The sequence below is a fragment of the Malaya genurostris genome, chromosome 1 (genome assembly GCF_030247185.1).
Source record: "Malaya genurostris strain Urasoe2022 chromosome 1, Malgen_1.1, whole genome shotgun sequence".
In the NCBI taxonomy this organism is placed as follows: Eukaryota; Metazoa; Arthropoda; class Insecta; order Diptera; family Culicidae; genus Malaya; species Malaya genurostris.
The window spans coordinates 25,457,158-25,475,393 of record NC_080570.1 but is presented as its reverse complement, the minus strand read 5'-3'; the positions used below and the strand labels follow the sequence as shown (position 1 = coordinate 25,475,393).

The window sequence follows — 18,236 nt, the reverse complement described above, 5'->3', positions numbered from 1 at the left end:
GCAGAGTAGTTCAAATAGAATGCATACTTGAACAGAACAATTTGAACCGCTAAGCAGACGGAAAGTTAACGCCATTTGCAAGACATTGTTGTTATGTTTTGTCTCCCTAGAATGTGGAAAACAATTAATGGTATTGTAAATCTATGGATTGTGTCAGTTAATTCACATCAATCCCAAAAAAAAGCGAATGGGTAATGTCGGAGACATAATTGGATGACGTGAATACGAATAAAATGGATGATTCAGTTTCTTTGATGTTAAAGAATCTAAATTCTGGACATGAAATTCTAGAATCGAATGTTGAAGTCGAATGATGCAACTAAATTTTGGACCTGAATTCTGCAGCTCAATTTTGATACTAGATTCTGGATCTGGGTTGTAGAGCTGATCATTAAACCTATTATGTTCTAAACTGCATTCGAGGCCAAATTTCTGGTTCGCGCAATGAATTCTAAACCTGAATCCTAGCTTTGAACTCAGAATCTGGATTCCGATCTGTAGTAGAGTGTTATTTACACAATTCCGGTCCAGATTTACGTTTTCCAATTCGGAATCAAAACTCGGGTCCGGAGTTCAGTTGCAAAATCTTCAGAACCTAGTTTCTGAATCCAATTACACTTGTGGAGCTGAATTTTGGAAGCAAGTTAGAGACCTGCATTTTAGAACTGAATTCTGAATCTGGATTCAGGAATGCATTTTAGAACTGAATTATGGATATTCTGGTCTGGTCCTGGATTTCGGTTTGAAGTTCCAGAACTTCAGGTTCAGATTAGTTTTAGAATTCTGAAACTGGATTCAAAATCTGAAAACCGGACAGAAGTTTCTATGTCTGGTCTGAACCTCAATTTCAGTTCCGAGATTCAGTTTCAAAGATCACATGCTAGTCCAGAATTCAATTGCGAAATTTAGTTCCAGAGTCGAGGTCTAGAATCAAGATCCTGATCCAAGTTCCTAATTTCGGTTACAACTTTCAGACTCAGAATCAAGTTTTGAAATATGTTTTCAGTTCTAGAATTCTGGACCTCGATTCTGGCCTTGGATTTTAGATCAAGATTGTGGGAATGAAAACAGAAAATCTAGTCTAGGATTGTAAAAATCCATTTAGCCATGTCGAAGAGAATTGTGTGCACATTTACGTTACTCCTACATCTACACACTTTAAAAAACCCTGTGGTTTCACATCTTATTAGATGCACATAAGAGCGTCGCAGTTCACGCAAAATTTTTCGTCGAAGAACATTTAATATTGTGTCTAAAACTCCATGCCATGAAATTCATTGAAATAATAAAAAAAAAAAAAAGAATACTGATAGCAACCGCCACGACTTGAACCGAGAATCATTGGATCGCAAGTACGTCTGTTATTCGACTGAGCCACAGAAGCATGCATCTGCTTTGCTGGTAAAAGGTGCCTTTAAATACATACAGTCGCACCTGCTAGCAGAACGCAAGTTACAGTCAAACCAGTAAAATTCAAGCTAACTTTAAGTCATTACAAATAAATTTTTCCGTCATTTGACAAATAAGGTCTTTATGAATTACATCGTATGACGGATTAAGTCACCTGTAAAATTCAAATTTTTTTGGAGTGTACATACACACATAGAGACATTTTGCGATTTGCGGATCTCCGGACATCGGTTCGTGAAGTCGACTTTCACAGTAAGTAAGTCTTTATAAATGAGAAAGACAAAACAGAGTTGACAGAAGAAGACCGCAGCGATATCTCAGCAACGACGGATACGGATCATTGTATGCGTGTGAAAGGTCTTATGGTCCCATATACTGCTGTTAAATATTATCTAGATTCGACTTCCGGTTCCGGAATTACAAAGCAATATGTGCAAATTTATGAGAAAATGCGCACTTAATTTTCTTTGAAATCGATTTTTACAAACTAAGATGCAGATAAAAGGTCTTGAAATTCTTTGAAAAGTCTCCGAAAAGTTGAACCGGATCTGATCTCCGGTTCCTTTATTATAGCATAATAAAAGTAAAATTTTCAATTTCATTCAAGTGATGGCAAAACAAGGTGCAAATTTTTGTAAAACTTACTGATAAATTCACCTAGTTGGTTGATCTTGTCAGTTGGTGAATTTATAAACCTACCTTGAGACAACTAGTTTAATTGGCAAAACAGTTTCCCCGGGTAGCAACTAGCTTTCCGTCTTTGCGGAAGCTTTTTCGTGGTTTTCATTACATATAGTTGTATTCGTATGTCATTTTTCCAATCTGTTTTCCTCGTTAGATACTGATCAAATTCAATAACAATTTCCTAGTTACAAATTTGAAGAAACTTTCATGCAAACATACTATCATCCTTTTTTAAAAATCAGTCTCTCCATCCGTGTACAAAATAAATGGTTTATCGTATTGAATACTGTGCAAAGATTCATCAAAATTGATCCAATTTTTTCTGCTGTTATTTACTGGAGCTGCTCAATTTTAGGTGATAATGCCAGAACTTCTCTAATTCGTGAAACTGCTCTTTGCGTTGAGCAGACATGAATTCCGGGAAAGCACATTTAAGAAATTAATGTAATTACATGTGCTTCCGTAAAAATATATTTCAGATTTTCATCCGAAAATTTTTTCAATTCTGCATTCGATTCTCCGAAAACATTTTGACTTCAAGTTTTTTCACACATTTCAACCACCGTGCTCAGATATATCTCTACATACATCATCCCGCAATCATCAACCAAGCAGCATCCTTCGCTCCTTCTCGCTCGACTCAGATAGCATCCTCTCAACCGGAAAGGATGCCAGTGAACTACCGGTTGGAAGTGCTTTCTGTGCCACTACGCACTGCTCTCCGGAGAGTGGCAAAACGTCAGCTACTCATTTAGCATCGGGACGGTTTTGAATTTTCCTCCAAAGGCCACATTGCGAAGCCATTTGGTTCGGTGGTTTCAGTCTACAGGATAGCTCCGAACGGTGCGGAACGCGAAACTGGTCTTGCTGCCTTGAAGGGGGGACCGGAACGGCATTCCAGTCGGTTGATTGGAGCAATCCGCTGTTGTTATAGTTGTTGTTTTCTCGGTTATCTGGTACGATTTTGCCGCCGCGGACGGGTGATGGACTTTGACGTGAGGGTGGTTATGGTCCACGGAGTTTTACGCAGGTGAATCTGCCACCACTGTGCGAAACAATTTGTTTGGGCAGGTCGACCGTTTTCCCGAGGGGTTCCTCATTAGTGCGACTCGTGCGAAACTCGTTCACCGGGGGATACGTGATCGAAATGATGATTTGCGTGAGGTTCATTTTCGGCGAAACGTAGTGGCCTCGGTTCAGGTATGGTCCCACTGTTCCGCAGTCCAACTGACAAGCGAGGATCAACGACAACATTATGTATTATTAACACGTCCCGAAGCAGTTAGTTTAATCGTTATAGTTGATCCTGTTATCGTAAAGTGATACGGCGGAAAGTAGTTGAAGAAGAAGGAATAAGTTTCGGATTATTGTTGTGCTTTGGGGAAATGTTGCTTGCTGAGATTAGCCGTGCGGGAAGATGTGAACATGTAGTTGAAGGATTAATTCTCAATTTCGCCATTTCCGTCACTCCCACCACAACACAGCCAAAGGAGCGGTATCTGATTTCGAGAAATTCTTCCAGTCTAAAGAATTAAGTGCTACTTGAACCAACGCTCCGGAAGTAGTGTGCTTAACAAACTGCCTGAACGACTGGAGTGAGGGGAAGTGGAAAGACGTTCTGATGATAGTTTATGGTTCGGATTACGGAGTTAACGGAACCGGATACGGCAGTAAGTGGGCCAAGTGCCGGCGAGTATGTACATCTAGACGAAAGTGATTTTCCGGTCTCTGGCTAAGAAGAAGAACAAGTGAGTTTGCCGATTGTGAACACGAAGGAAAACGGAGATTCCGGCGCTGACAGCAGGTAAAGGAGATTAGTCGGTAAACTTCGAAACAAAGAGGAAGACTCTTATGTTTGCTTATAGATTGGATTAACAGCGTTGTTCGATGCTTCATACGGATTCACTGTGCATCTTGAAGGGATTTGAGCAAGACTGCGATGAATTTGGACGACAGACGTTTCTCGTCTAGAATGCAGTAGAAAAAGAAGTTGTTGTATTTCTACTGTTTTGTTGAGATAGACGAGGAATTTTTTGCTATGATTTAATGATAATCAGCTTCAGCTTCTTACAAATTGAAATAATTGATTTTTTAAATAGCTGGCTGTTAATGCGTATCAACTTTCAATAAATTGTATAACTCAAATACTGCATGTTCGTTATGTCTAATGAAATAACCGGGGATTATAACTTTTTCAAAAAAGCTGTTTAAAACACACCAATAAAAATCCGTTCAAAAACACCGTTGCGCACGACCTTGCACGCATGGATTACCATTGTATGAAAGCTCTAACGCAAGTGCCCACAAGGGATTACTGGGCTGCTCGAAGCGCCTCTACAGGAGAATTGCTACTTGGTGATAGATCGTTTAATTTCTTACACAAATTGAAATCTCTACTTGGATGTTTGTTCTCTGTGATTGAGCTAATTATTGGCAAAATTAACACAGGTGGTGGTGAATTGTATTGCATTGTACATCATTTATTTATACCCGGCTTTAACCTATCGTGGTCGTTCACCAGGCGGTGGTGGTGAACTTACTTCGTTCGTGTCCCTTGTCGCCATTTATTTCAAGCAGCAATTCGTCAGTAATACTATCGTTTTCCACCTGTTTATATCTCATTGCAAACTTCAATTGTTTTGTAATCTTATTGCGCATTGTGGAAATCGGCAGAAGCCTGCTTGCATTCCGGCTGCTGTCAAAATTGTCCAGGCGAAATTGCATCATTCTCTTGCTTGCTTATTCCGCTCTTTCTTCTTTTTTTGTTCGACTTCATTTAATATTCGACAATCTCGCAAGTACAAAAATGAACCAGTTTTAATCTACCTAATGGTATGAAGATGCCTTTCTCATAGTACTCATAACATCATAAATATTACTGTGGAATTCGTAAAAACAACTGTTCATTGAATAGAAATAGGAAAGGTTGTTCTGACTTAATCTAACAAATTCTACAAATCCCGTTTACCCTGTAGTTCCGGAACCAGAAGTAGTATCCACAACAAATTTAGGAATTCCGTATGGAACTGTAAGACTTTTCTTTCGAACCTATAAGTTTGTGAAAATCGATTTGGCCATCTTGAATAAAAGTGAGTGAGATTCTTTTTGCAGTTCTTAATCACCATTTCTCCAATTCTTCCGAAACCGGATTCAGATGACCGGAATAGCCGATGGTTCGTTTGTCAGCAACAAATATGACCCCCAAATTGGAACAGTTTTGAACCTACACAGAAAAAAATTATGAATTTTACAGGTAATATAATTCTACAAACGATACACTCCATAATCACTTAACTTGTCAAGTGACGCAATATTCCTTTCGTGCAGAATTTTACTGATTCCGAGTGTAATTTGCATTCGGCTACCAAGTGCCGCTGTATGGATTTATATGTATCAATTATTCATAAGGCAGACATGTGCTTTTGTGGTTAAGTTGATTAGCGGCGTGCTTTGAGATCCAATGTTTCTCGGTTCAAGCCGCGCTGTAATCTATCGATCATCTGTTGTTATTTTTTATTCGATACAAATCATTTAATTTTCAAATCACATTTACATGTATTTGAATATGAGTTTGTGTGAAACATGACGCTCCATTTATGTGCATCTTATAAGATGAAAAATCACAAGATTTTTTCGAACTGTGTAGTTAAACCTAGACCTACTATCTTATGCTCTATTTCGATTAAACCAATTAAATGATCTACATATGTTAAGTCAAGCTAAACAGCATAAATCAGCAGCATAAAACATGTAGTAGCATTATTATTACTATTATTATTATTATTATTACTACTATTATTGTTATTAGTAATGACATCACTACACCACTAGCACGGGATTACTGCACTACTGGCTGTGAAAATTGCATATTTTTTTCAAATAAATTTCAATTCATTGACATTCTTTTATTCTTTCGGTCACAATTACTATAAAATAGGTAAAACTTTTATCAACCGCACTGCTCAGGTGAATTTAACTGATTTCGGCTACACCGATTTTAGAATTCCGGTTCCAGTATCGAATCGATCGTCTTTTATCAATATCACACATTAGTAACAGACATCCGTAATCGTTTCGTTTTCTTGATAACGTGTACGAAATAGAACAAAGAACCACGCACCGGTGTTGTACATATTGTCATTCTATATGGTGATTTGAAAACTTTGACATTCATCGCCCTGTAACTGCGGAACCGGAGGTCGGAACCGGATGAAATTTCACAGTAGCTTCAAAGATAATATGAGCGTTAATTCATATCAAGATTTGTGAAAATCAGTTCAATCATCGCAGAGATATCGAAGTGAATTCGATTTTTGAGTTTTTATTCACTACTTTCGGTGCTTCCGGAACAGGAAAAGGAAGGATCAGTAGTGCCGAATTAAGTGTTCATGCCCACAAATTAACAATATGTGCAAACTAGAAGAGTTTATTATGTTTTTGACCATCATTCGTGAAAAAATACTAATGAAATTGATAATTAGTTCCGGAACCGGAAGTCGGATTCGGATAAAATGAATTTTCATTCAAAAAAAAAAATAAATGTTGGTCTAAACGTTGTGCAAGACCTTATGAGAAGTGTTAAGAGAAAGGTCAAACAACATGGGAAAAGTTAAATAAATTCTTTGATTTGATTCCCGGAAACTTTGGAGATAATCAGTTGAATAGTGTAATTTTGCAAAATATTCTTTTGTGATGCAATTTCAGTTTAATTATCGCCTATTTAATCAATGTTCCCACGTATTTGATTTTCCCTGTCGTGCAGTGCTTTAAAAAATATTTCTTAGTTCTCTTTCTAGTTCGCAACTGCTAGGCCCAGTTAGAAGGCTTTTAATTGGTAGTACAGGGTCCGGCACTCGAAGTGTAACCAACTTCAGACCTTCGAGCCTGGCGTCAAGGTAAATGCGACATATTATCGGGAAAGTATTCTGGAGGTTGCTTTGAAGCCGTGGGCAGACAAACATTTCGGTGGCAGACCATGGACGTTTCAGCAGGACTCGGCACCGTCTCACAAAGCTCGAGTGAACCAAGAATGGCTGAAAAACAACGTTCCGAACTTCATCACGTCCACACAATGGCTCTCGAATTCACCAGATGCGAATCCAGTGGATTATTCTCTTTGGGCCATTTTGGAGAGCAAAGTCCGAACTAAACGATACACCAGTCTCGAGGCACTGAAAAAAGTTATTGTCCGCGAGTGGGTCTAAATACCTGCAAGTCACATTCGGCAGCTTGCGATTCGTTTTTTGACCGTCTCAAGGCCATAGTCAAGGCAAAAGGTGGTCATATCGAGCAAAAGTGAATTGATTCTGAATTTTGTATTATTTTTACACATTTTGTACTTTGAATTAAGTAAAAGTAATTTTCCAAACTGAATTTATGGCCTTTTTAATTGGTTACACTTCGAGTGCCGGACCCTGTATAATATACACTCTTATACTATGTTCGCACTATGAGTTAAAACGAGGTTTAATACTATGTTCGCACTTGCAGAATATAACATGTTTTAAATATAGTAATATAAAGTTAAAACTGTTCACACTTGGATTACGTTATACGCATGAAATATTGTTTGTTATTGGCTTTCAAACGCAAAACTCAAATCAACTCCGCGCCTTCTTGTTTCACTTTATGTACCAAGAAAACGATGATGTTACCAAATTATCACATACACGCTCTTTGAACATAACTCATGGTTTGAGTTATGTTTACTTAAATTCATAAACTGGAATAATATGTCAAAATTTGAGTATGGATTTGAGTAAAATTTACTAAGGCCATGAGTTCTCTCGCATTTATTCACACATTAGAGTAAGCGTTGAGTTTTCAAACATTTGAGTGAAAAAAATACTTCTAGCAGTTCAGTGTGTTTTAATTTTCGGAATATTCTTATCGAATTTAAGAATGCAAGAATACATCGTTTCTCATTACCGTTTCTAGATCCGGCTTTGAAATCATGTATCATCAATCATAGATGTGTTCAATAGTAATTTTGTGATTTCAATTATGCTAAGTGAGAGATCCTACATAAGAATATCAAAATCGTTCAGTTTGACTCCAATGCGGCCAAATTGAACAATTTTCAATAACTTTTTGCCCTTCCTATTTAAAAGAGAGAAGAATGATTTTAATTAGGGAATCCTTTTATATAAACATTAACGAGAAAGAATTTATTTATTTTGAGTGCAAAAAACTCAAATTTTGAGATAAATTCACTTAAATTGTGAAAAAAATATTAATTCCTTATTTTGAGTAAAATATACTCAAATTTTGACAGCTTCGTCCTTTACTCAAAAATGAGTAGATAGTTGGTAATTCAAGTTCAGAGTACGTGCACTTTTGAATGAATTTGAGTGGTGTGTCACTCAATTTTGAGTTATGTTCAATGAGAGTGTAGAGCAATACAGGAATCGTGTATTAAATCCGCAGTTATTAACACAGTATTTTTTCCTTAAACAAACCTACGGAATGGGTAAAACTTTTGCATTCATTCAACTTTTGCATAAAAAGTAAACCTTTAATTTCTTCTAAACTTTATATAAATATTGATGCTAAGTGAGATTATGTCATCAATTTTCGTAATCGAAATTAAAGGTTTAAACAACTACTTGGGTGGAATTAACGGCCAGACCAATTATTTCAAAGCGGTGTCAACAAGTAAGGTCAATTATATCAATCTGTAGGTCATTCTGAAAGCAAAAACCTTAGATTTATTCTCAAGCGGAGTATTAAAAATAATGGTTGAAATTCTAATTGATAGAAATCAATGTTTTTCCCCCTATTTCAAACAGAATAGTCTTTGATTATTCGAATTTCAACTACAAATAAACAAAAATTCACTGGAGAATAAACATTCCTACACTCTCACCAGCCGCCACCTGATTTTGGGTCAAAACCTACTCAAGATCAACTAAAGTACATCTCCCCAATTTTAGGTAACGAGTGATGAGCTTGAAATTTAGGTAAATGTAACTTTAGTACAAGTGTTATGCTATAATAAAGCACGATAACCATTTTTACCGATCAACTCAAAGTTTGAGTAGATAACGACATAATTTTGAGTAGCTTATAGAAGAGCTCGACAATAAGTGATTTCTCCTCAAAAAATAGGTAGAGATGATTTTCAGTGTATGTATTTTGACAGCTTCATTCGAAAACATCATCGTTTGTACAACAGTACCATCAACGTTTCGAAGATTTATTGCATCATAATACAAAAAAACAAAAATGGTTGTAATAGTTTCTAGCTTTGTTTTATTATCATTACATGGCTACTCTGATGGAAAACTATTTCGGCAGCGGCTTGTTAATTGACATAGTCGAAAAATGACGGAAAATGCTTGCAGGGTTGTGCTTGACTGACAATTATATCATGTTTTTTGGGGAAAACATGTTTTAATGTGACGTTTCTGAATATAAAATAACGCAAAGGAAAAACATATTATTTATCTTAAAACATGAAATCAGAGTTAAAACTCGTTTTAACTCATAGTGAGAGCATAATATAATTCTGATTTCATGTTTTAAGCGAAATAACATGTTTTTCTTTTGCATTATTTCGTATTCAGAAACGTCACATTAAAACATGATTCCTTAAATAACATGATATAGGGTAACAGAGGTATTTTGGCCACTGCATATATTTTGGCCCACCTAACAAACTTTATCGATTTTATCGGATTTAATTGATGTGAAGTAACTCATGTTACATAAATTTGAAGGTAAACACATTAAATTACCTATTGCGGAAGGGTTTTTCAAAGATATTACAACATTAGGTGGATATTTATTCAAAGTGGGCCAAAATAAAACCAATCCTAAAGTGGGCCAAAATACCTCTGTTACCCTAATTGTCAGGCAAGCACAACCCTGCAAGCATTTTCCATCAGAGTAGCCATGTAATGATAATAAAACAAAACTAGAAACTATTACAACCATTTTTGTTTTTTATATTATGATGCAATAAATCTTCGAAACGTTGACAATTAAGGTATCAATTAACAAACTGTTGTCGAAATAGTTTTCCATCACCACCAGCACCAGCCATTTGAAAGTACACCGATAACGTTGAGCCCCTCGCGTTTTGAGCCCCAAACACTGCGATGATTTGATACTCATCAAAACTCTCAAATTGTGCAAATTACTTCCACTTGATGTTCCAAAACACTATCTGCTTTATTTTAGGTAGACCGACAAGTTATTGTGAGAGAATCTACCCAAAATTCTATAATTTTCGTGCAATAAACAAGGTAAACCGTGAAACAATTGCATTACTACTTCCTTGTTTACGTTGCAATCAGCTGATTTTGAAGTTCCAATTTAGTTATCAACAAGATGGCGTCGTGACTGGGGGCCGATGAAATCATAATAAAACAAAACTGGAAACTGGTACAACCCTTTTATATTTGTATTATGACTTTTGGTAATTTGTTGCGTTTCGATGCTATAAATCTTCGGAACGTTGGCAATTAACAATATTTTAAAGCATATACGGAAAGTCAATAATGTTTGATTTTAGTATCAAAATCTTTTTCCTTTTTGGTGACATTAGATGGTGTCTCGGTGATGTTCAGTAAAAGCTAACACAATGTTCGAAAGGTCGGCAAACGGATACTGATTCCTGTATATTTGTTGTCTACTGACCAGTTTAGCAAAAACGGGTGTTTTTTGAAAAGAGGTTTGTTTTCTTAATAGGGATTACTCTATTGTCTGAAAGTTGTTTCGACAGTGTAAAGTGACGTCTCTACTCAGTATATTGTTTGGCGACAGGGATGTCAGGTTCACAGATTAATCTGTGTTTCACAGATTTTGAATTTTCTGCACAGATTTTAAAAATGACACAGATTTTCACAGATTTCTGAAAATGATCACAGATTTTCACAGATTCTTGAATAAATCACAGATTTTGGAAATCGAGCACAGTTTAGCACCAAAAAGTACAGAGCGGTTGAGGAAAAAGGCGTGAGCGTGTTGGTAGTGAGACCTCCTTGTTTTTGCTCACTACATTGAATTCGATCTGCTATAATGGTACGGAAAATGGGTAGTGAGACTTTTTATTTTTTGCTCACCAAATTCATTTCGAACTGCTATTGGGGTACGGAAAATGACCTGGCATCCCTGTTTGGCGAATCATTATGAATAAGTTAAATCTCGAACAAACCTTCCAAATCGAGGAAATTTATTTTCAAAATCAGTGTTCAATGAAAACTGTTGATAGAGAACAGAAAGCAATATTGCTGTCATTCATTCCAGTGTCAAAGAAAACGACAATTTATCGATTCATCGTCGTGTGCAAGAAGTTGGGCTTCTTTATGGAAAATTTTGCGTAAAGGCTTGGGTTTGGTGCCATTCAAAATTCAATTGGTGCAAGCATTGAAGTTACACCATCATCGTATGCGCCGTGAATTCAGCTATTGGTCACTTAAACATATGGACGAAGATCCGCTTTTTTTCGCAAAATTCCAATAATCCAGACGCCTTTCAAAAATTACCGATGCATCCCGATAAATGGTGAAATCATCGGTCCTTCTTTCGATACAGAACCATGATCAATGATTTTTTGTTGCCAAATCTTCAACATATGCATTTGAACGCGATGTGGTTCCAACAGGACGGTGCCACTTGTCATACTGCGGCCGAAACAATCGACTTATTGAAAGAACATTTCAACGATAACGTTATTTTGAGAAGTGGACCGTCGAAAATTGGACCCCCAGAGTGACCATATGAAAACTAAATTGAAGCCTTTATTTTAGTTATCGTAAAAAGAAATATTTGCCGGCAAGAGACGTGGACGAATTCAGTTCACTTTTCGTTTGAATCTCGACATTGCCCGAAAGCTAAAATCAATGAGCTGCTGTTCCGATTGAGTTGTCGACTGAACATGGATCGTGTTTTCACAGTTTGTGAGAGTAACGGATCAGGGTCATTTCGCCGAAAGCCATTTCGCCGAATGACATTTCGCCGAAAGCCATTCCGCCGAAAGGGTCATTTCGCCGAATCCTGAAAACGTCTTGAAATCGTAATTAGAATTGATTTAAATTAAAGACAAACGAAAGATGATAGCGTTAACGCCCGTTTTGTTGTCCTACCATTGTAGTTCCCAAGAAAACTTGTTGACTATTAGCTACTAATCATCAAAGCAATTGCATAGATGTATCTACCAGGTAAATGTAGGTGGTATTTTCCGTTTATTAAGTGAAAATGAAAAAAATATCTAATGCGGCTACGCCACATCGTTTTGGTTCATGTGCTGTCCGACCTCGCTATTGCTCGTTCGGACCTAACTAAAGCAAAGAAACCTAGCTATGAGTAGACCGGACAAACGAGGCGGTTATAGGTTTGTATGCAAGAAGCCACCGCTTCCGACGGCGGGTCGGCGGCCGACTCAGTTGGCTTCGGTTATGTGGCTGCGCCACATCAGTTATACAGAAGACATAACATGCATGAGATATGACGCTTTCGGCGAAATGACTTATTCGGCGAAACGACTTTCGGCGAAATGGCATTCGGCGAAACGACTTTCGGCGAAATGGCTTTCGGCGATATGACCCGCTCCCGAGAGTAACATTGATACTTCGTCATTTTCGTCAGTTTTGAATGACGGTTATCTTATAATTGTCAATTTGCTTTTACCTATTGTAATAATCAGTGTATGTTTTTCAGTCTTTCGAAATTGCATTGTGTCCTACAAAACACGATAAAGTTGATTGATTCAAGCGTGAGTTTTGATTTATTCGTCTCGTCACCGCCGTCGTCTCGTGAGTAGAAATCGTTGAACAGTTTTCAAGCAGGAACCGGTTCTCCCTACTGCGAGTAGCGTCCCCACCCCGTTTTCGTCTAGCGCAAAAACCCGAAACCGAAAGCTCCGCTGGTGTGTGTTTGGGTGTATGTGTGTGTGTACTCGATATACGAGATGATATCGATAGCTGCAGCAGAGCCAAAGTTTTTCCCGGATCACGTTGTCTCAGCTCAGCTCAGCCTCCGTCACGCGCTTCGTTCCGCGACCATCAATCAGTAAAACAAATGCGATGGTGCACGACCTCTGCCGGTGTTGGTCGGATGTGATGTGGGGGATTGTTTTTCTGCTCGTATTTTGTTCGTGTGGCGGCGAAGGATTTCAGTAGCAGCAGGATAACACGAAGAAATAATTCAAGATTTGACATGGAAGTGAATGGCATACATGATTCGCGTGTTTTGAAGGAAATTCGGTCGTCGTCTGTTTGTCACCCTCCCGGTCGGTCGATTGGTTGGTTGGTTGGTTGGTTGGTTGGTTGGCTGACAATTTGTTTTCTTTTCTTGGGGTTAAAAATACTGACACCGAACGGCACGGAATGCGGTCGTCGGATCGAGGAGCGGTGATTCGTTGCTTTAGGAGATCGGTGTGGCTGAAATTGCTGTCTCATGGTTGGCCTTTTAGAACGTGATCTGGAAGCCGAGGAAGAGTGAGAGCAAAATTTAAATAAAACATGACTAGTTGGAGCGATTCTTTAAGGTAACTGTTTATAGGAACTTAGACTTTTGGAGATACTAGAAAGTTACGTAAATTACTTCCCAAGTAGCACATTACAGAATTTACGCCGAATCTGTACGAACGGTTAGCACCTAATGTCACTCAGCATGACAAGCTAATCGTTTTATTATATATCTTTAGATCGAAGAAGTTGATTATCGAAAGTGAGATAGCATATAAATGTGACAGGAATGGAGCCAAATTTACCAGTGTGCTGTCATTCGTTGGCAGCAAAAGCAATAAACTCATCTATTATTCACAGCTCGGTGAATCCGGATAAAATGCCTTTCTACCGGAGAGAGACCGACGACGTCATCAATTCAGCGCCTTGTGGAAGCTCGATCAAATCTGTACCCGGTCAGGTAGATTGAAGAGTTCTTTTCCGACAAACATTCATCGCCGAATCGATGTGATTGGATCTTCGATAGAGGCTTCGAGAGGCGCTGATAACAGTTCGATTCCTGTACGCTAGCTGGAGGGTTGAATTATGGCCGTAACGTGAGCAGTTGAATTGCTTTCCAGCCGCTATAGGAAATGGCCCGAACGTGAGTGGCTTTCAACAAGTGCGCGACTTTGGGAAGGTGGAACTGAATTGATGGAGTCTCAGCCTGCATCTGAATTGCCTGACTACCTTCATTCCCAGCTGAGTTTATGAAGCCGCTGACGTGCCAGGGCGATTAGGAAAAATATATGTGAGAACATAATTTACTTTATGGCTGCAACGTGTTTGTTCGCTATACCCAAGCTATAATGTTTTGGCGAAGATTTACTACAATGGCACGGACGACAATGTTCTCGTGCGATAATAACCCACTAGGCTTTGGTTCAAATCAGTACACTCGGTCAGGCCACCAAAATACTGAAACAAACCACTTTTCCCAGTAAGCACATTCACGATAACTCACTTATGTTTGTCTAGGCGGCCCGATGTCGGGTACATCAAAAGGAAAGCGACCCTCAATTTGTCAGACTTCAAACAAACCAAACATATGACAGTAGCGAACTTTTACGTTTCCCCGGGCGGTAATCGATTGCGACGATTCAATGTTCCAGTCCCAACCGGCGAACCCTAGTCTATAACGGGGAACCGATTATTCGGAAGGGAATTAATACGCCCATTTGCACCCTTCTGACCCGCAAGGTCTCATTTCAGTTCGGATGTGCACGGAATTGGTGAATAATGTTGGAACTTCTGGGAATTGACCTGAACTGACGATGTGTTGGTTTTACTTCGTTTCGGACAAAGTTGATGTTGTTCTTTGTTCAGCTTTTCGTAGGGAGCCCGAATGGACGATGATTCAATTCACCGATGGCGAGGGATGTGTTGCCCTTGGCACTCTGTTCATTGAGGAGACTCGTTGGCCCCGAATCGCCACTCCACTCTGGTCATATCGATGTGAGTATGGCAGAACGGGGGAACGGTTTTGTCCTCAAACAAGTTTTACGGTGCATATTTAAACTGTAATGAAGGACTGTCAAACATGTGACCTTCGAGTATTATATAGTTTTTGATTCATTGCTCTGGGTTAGTTCTTTTGTTTGACATCACGCTTCGGAATAACAGATCGGCTGAAAAGTTCGTATCGTTTCTATGAGAGGGCGCCACTAGAATTAAATCCATACCATTTTCAGTTAGTACCAACCTTCAAAAGATACGTGTATAAATTTGACAGCTGTCTGATTATTAGTTTGTGAGATATTGCATTTTGAGTGAAGCTACTTTTGTTATTGTGAAAAAAAAAATGGAAAAAAGGAATTTCGTATGTTGATGAAACACTACTTTTTGATGAAAAAAAGTGCCGCCGATACCAAAAAATGGCTTGATGAGTGTTATCCAGACTCTGCACCGGGCGAAGCAACAATTCGTAAGTGGTTTGCAAAATTTCGTACTGGTCATATGAGCACCGAAGACGATGAACGCAGTGGACGTCCAAAAGAGGCTGTTACCGATGAAAACGTGAAAAAAATCCACAACATGATTTTCAATGACCGTAAAGTGAAGTTGATCGAGATAGCTGACACCCTAAAGATATCAAAGGAACGTGTTGGACATATTATTCACGAATATTTGGATATGAGATAGCTTTGTGCAAAATGGGTGCCGCGTGAGCTCACAATCGTTCAAAAACAACAACGAATTGATGATTCTGAGCAGTGTTTGGAGCTGTTATATCGAAATATAACCGATTTTTTTCGTCGATATATAAAAACGGCCTCATTTGAAGAAGAAAAAAGTTTTGTTTCATCAAGACAATGCACCGTGTCACAAGTCGATGAAAACCATGCTGAAATTGAACGAATTGGGCTTCGAATTGCTCCCTCATCCACCGTATTCTCCAGATTTGGCCTCCAGTGACTTTTTCCTGTTCTCAGACCTCAAGAGAATGCTCGTTGGTAAAAAATTTAGAAGCAATGAAGAGGTAATCGCTGAAACTGAGGCCTATTTTGAGGCAAAGGACAAATCGTACTACAAAAATGGTATCGAAAAGTTGGAAGATCGCTATAATCGCTGTATCGCTTCTGATGGCAATTATGTTGAATAATAAAAACGAATTTTGGCAAAAAAATGTGTGTTTCTATTAAACGATACGAACTTTTCAGCCGAACTGTTACTACAGTTTACAAAATTTGAACCGCAGGAGGCCTAATAAAACTATGAAATATTGTACGAATAATTAAGTTTGGGCAATTTCAATTTATTTTATTGAAATAGTAACAAAGTCATAAAAAAGTTAATTTAATGAATAGAATTTGTTGAAGCTGCAATTTGTTTTCTTTTAATAGATTAAGATTTTTTAAAAAACATTTTCACTGAAATAATAAAAACAATAACATTGAAAGAAGAAGATACAAATAACACTGAAGATAAAAATCATTTATTTAACAAAAATAAAAATATATTTGTTCAAATTTAAATTTGGTTTATTTTCGCATACGTGTTATTATTATTATTATTATTAATAATATATTTCAAACCGATCAGCACTATCACTCGATTCATCTGGAAGGCTTTGCTTCTAACCATAACGACGACAGTTTTTTCATGTTTTGATCTGCTTTTTGAAGTTGGTCGTATTTTTGGTGTTGATAAAACGGTACATAATAATCGAATGATTTATTGCCGAATTTATGTAAATCCACTTACACTGATTACACCAGAAATTACCGAGCGTGCAACATTACTTTGAAATAAATTCCGAACTGTAAAACATGTCACAACATTGGTCGTATGTATGCGGATCAAAGATAGTTTCTTCTGGCTTCTTGCCCTTGACTAAAATAACTGAAAGACAATTGGTTGAATAGTTGATATTGTTTCAAGAAACTTACCTTCCCACTCCATGGTAGTAAAAATAATATATTTAATGAGGTACTCTGCTTTAGTTTTAAGATGCCGAGAGCAAGGTTTCCACGTATACCACTTAGACACCTGATAATGTTGCAGAGAAACCATAAGATTTATTGTTACATATTCATTGAAACTTTTCCATTGATCATAAGTAGACATTTCAATATTCTGTATAAACTATGCGCGAGTCGGCGAGTTATCGTACTAATTTTCGTCAGGGTGTTTAATGGATTGTACACAAACTTTTTACAATGAAGTGTGTAGGTTGTTAAGTATCGTAACAATTGAAAGCTTAATTTTTCCCCTCAACAATTTTTCGGAAAAGAATCAAGTGTACAGTTTAAATATATTCACCCTTAAACAGCAGAAACCAACATAGGAAAATACAATAAATTGTATTTAACCGAATAGTTCCGATTGAGAATCACTTATTTCCGCTGCGGAATTGGTTGGTCAAATGAAAAATACAATGGTTTATTAATATAAGAAAATATAAGAAAACTTTAGAGTTGGAAGTATCAATTTCATATAAAATATCGTTTGCTGTGAGATACACGACTTTTCCGTTTCCATTCAAATGCAAATTATATTACTGTTGAAAACCGTTATAACCTTTCCAAACGATTTCACACTAAATTCATTTAAGCAGTCAGAAAAGTTAAATTTGGATAAAGTAAACACGTCCAGCGCTTCGATTTATTTTTGTTATTTATTGTCTGTAATAATAATGATTTTAAAATAAATTTCCACGATTATTTAAAATAATATTTTTATTTACAATAAAATTGATCGATAGTAAGAACATGATTCATTTGTACACTAAAAATCTGCAGCAAAGTATGCAGATGATCAAGTTCTGCATTGCTATATAGTTACAGAGATTTATTTGTTTTCATCTCCATAGCAATCCTGGAAAAAGACCCTTGTATAAAGAAAAAACTCAGATTTGATCCATTCCAAGAGTATGCAGTAGCTCCATGGTAGAATGAAAACTTTCTTGTCAAATTTTGATCATTTTTCATTCTACTGATTAAATCTGAGTTTTTTTTCTTTAAAAAGCGTCGTCATTCATTTCAATTCAGTTCTTTGGCTTGATTTTCTATTAAACATAAGGGTCGGAGGTCGGAGCAAGTCTCCTCTTATCAAACTGATTGTTTAAGATAGTAGATACAAATAAAATATAATTGATCCGATATACGGATTCAAAATGGCTTTGAATTTTTTAAATCAGGGGGGCAAAATACAATCCTAGAAAAATAGAATTGGCCACAATAATTGTTTGTC

At 37.4% G+C, this 18,236-nt stretch overlaps 1 protein-coding gene across 2 annotated transcripts in view; it reads left to right on the top strand.

Moving 5' to 3' along the window:
- The first annotated feature begins 2,927 nt into the window (after positions 1-2,927).
- Positions 2,928-18,236, top strand: part of LOC131435331 (uncharacterized) — a 416,567-nt gene continuing 401,258 nt past the window's right edge. For both annotated transcript variants that reach the window (XR_009230479.1, XM_058603098.1), the window contains exon 1: positions 2,928-3,898. The gene's annotated coding sequence lies outside the window, so the exon portion shown is untranslated. The remainder of the gene's footprint in view (positions 3,899-18,236) is intronic.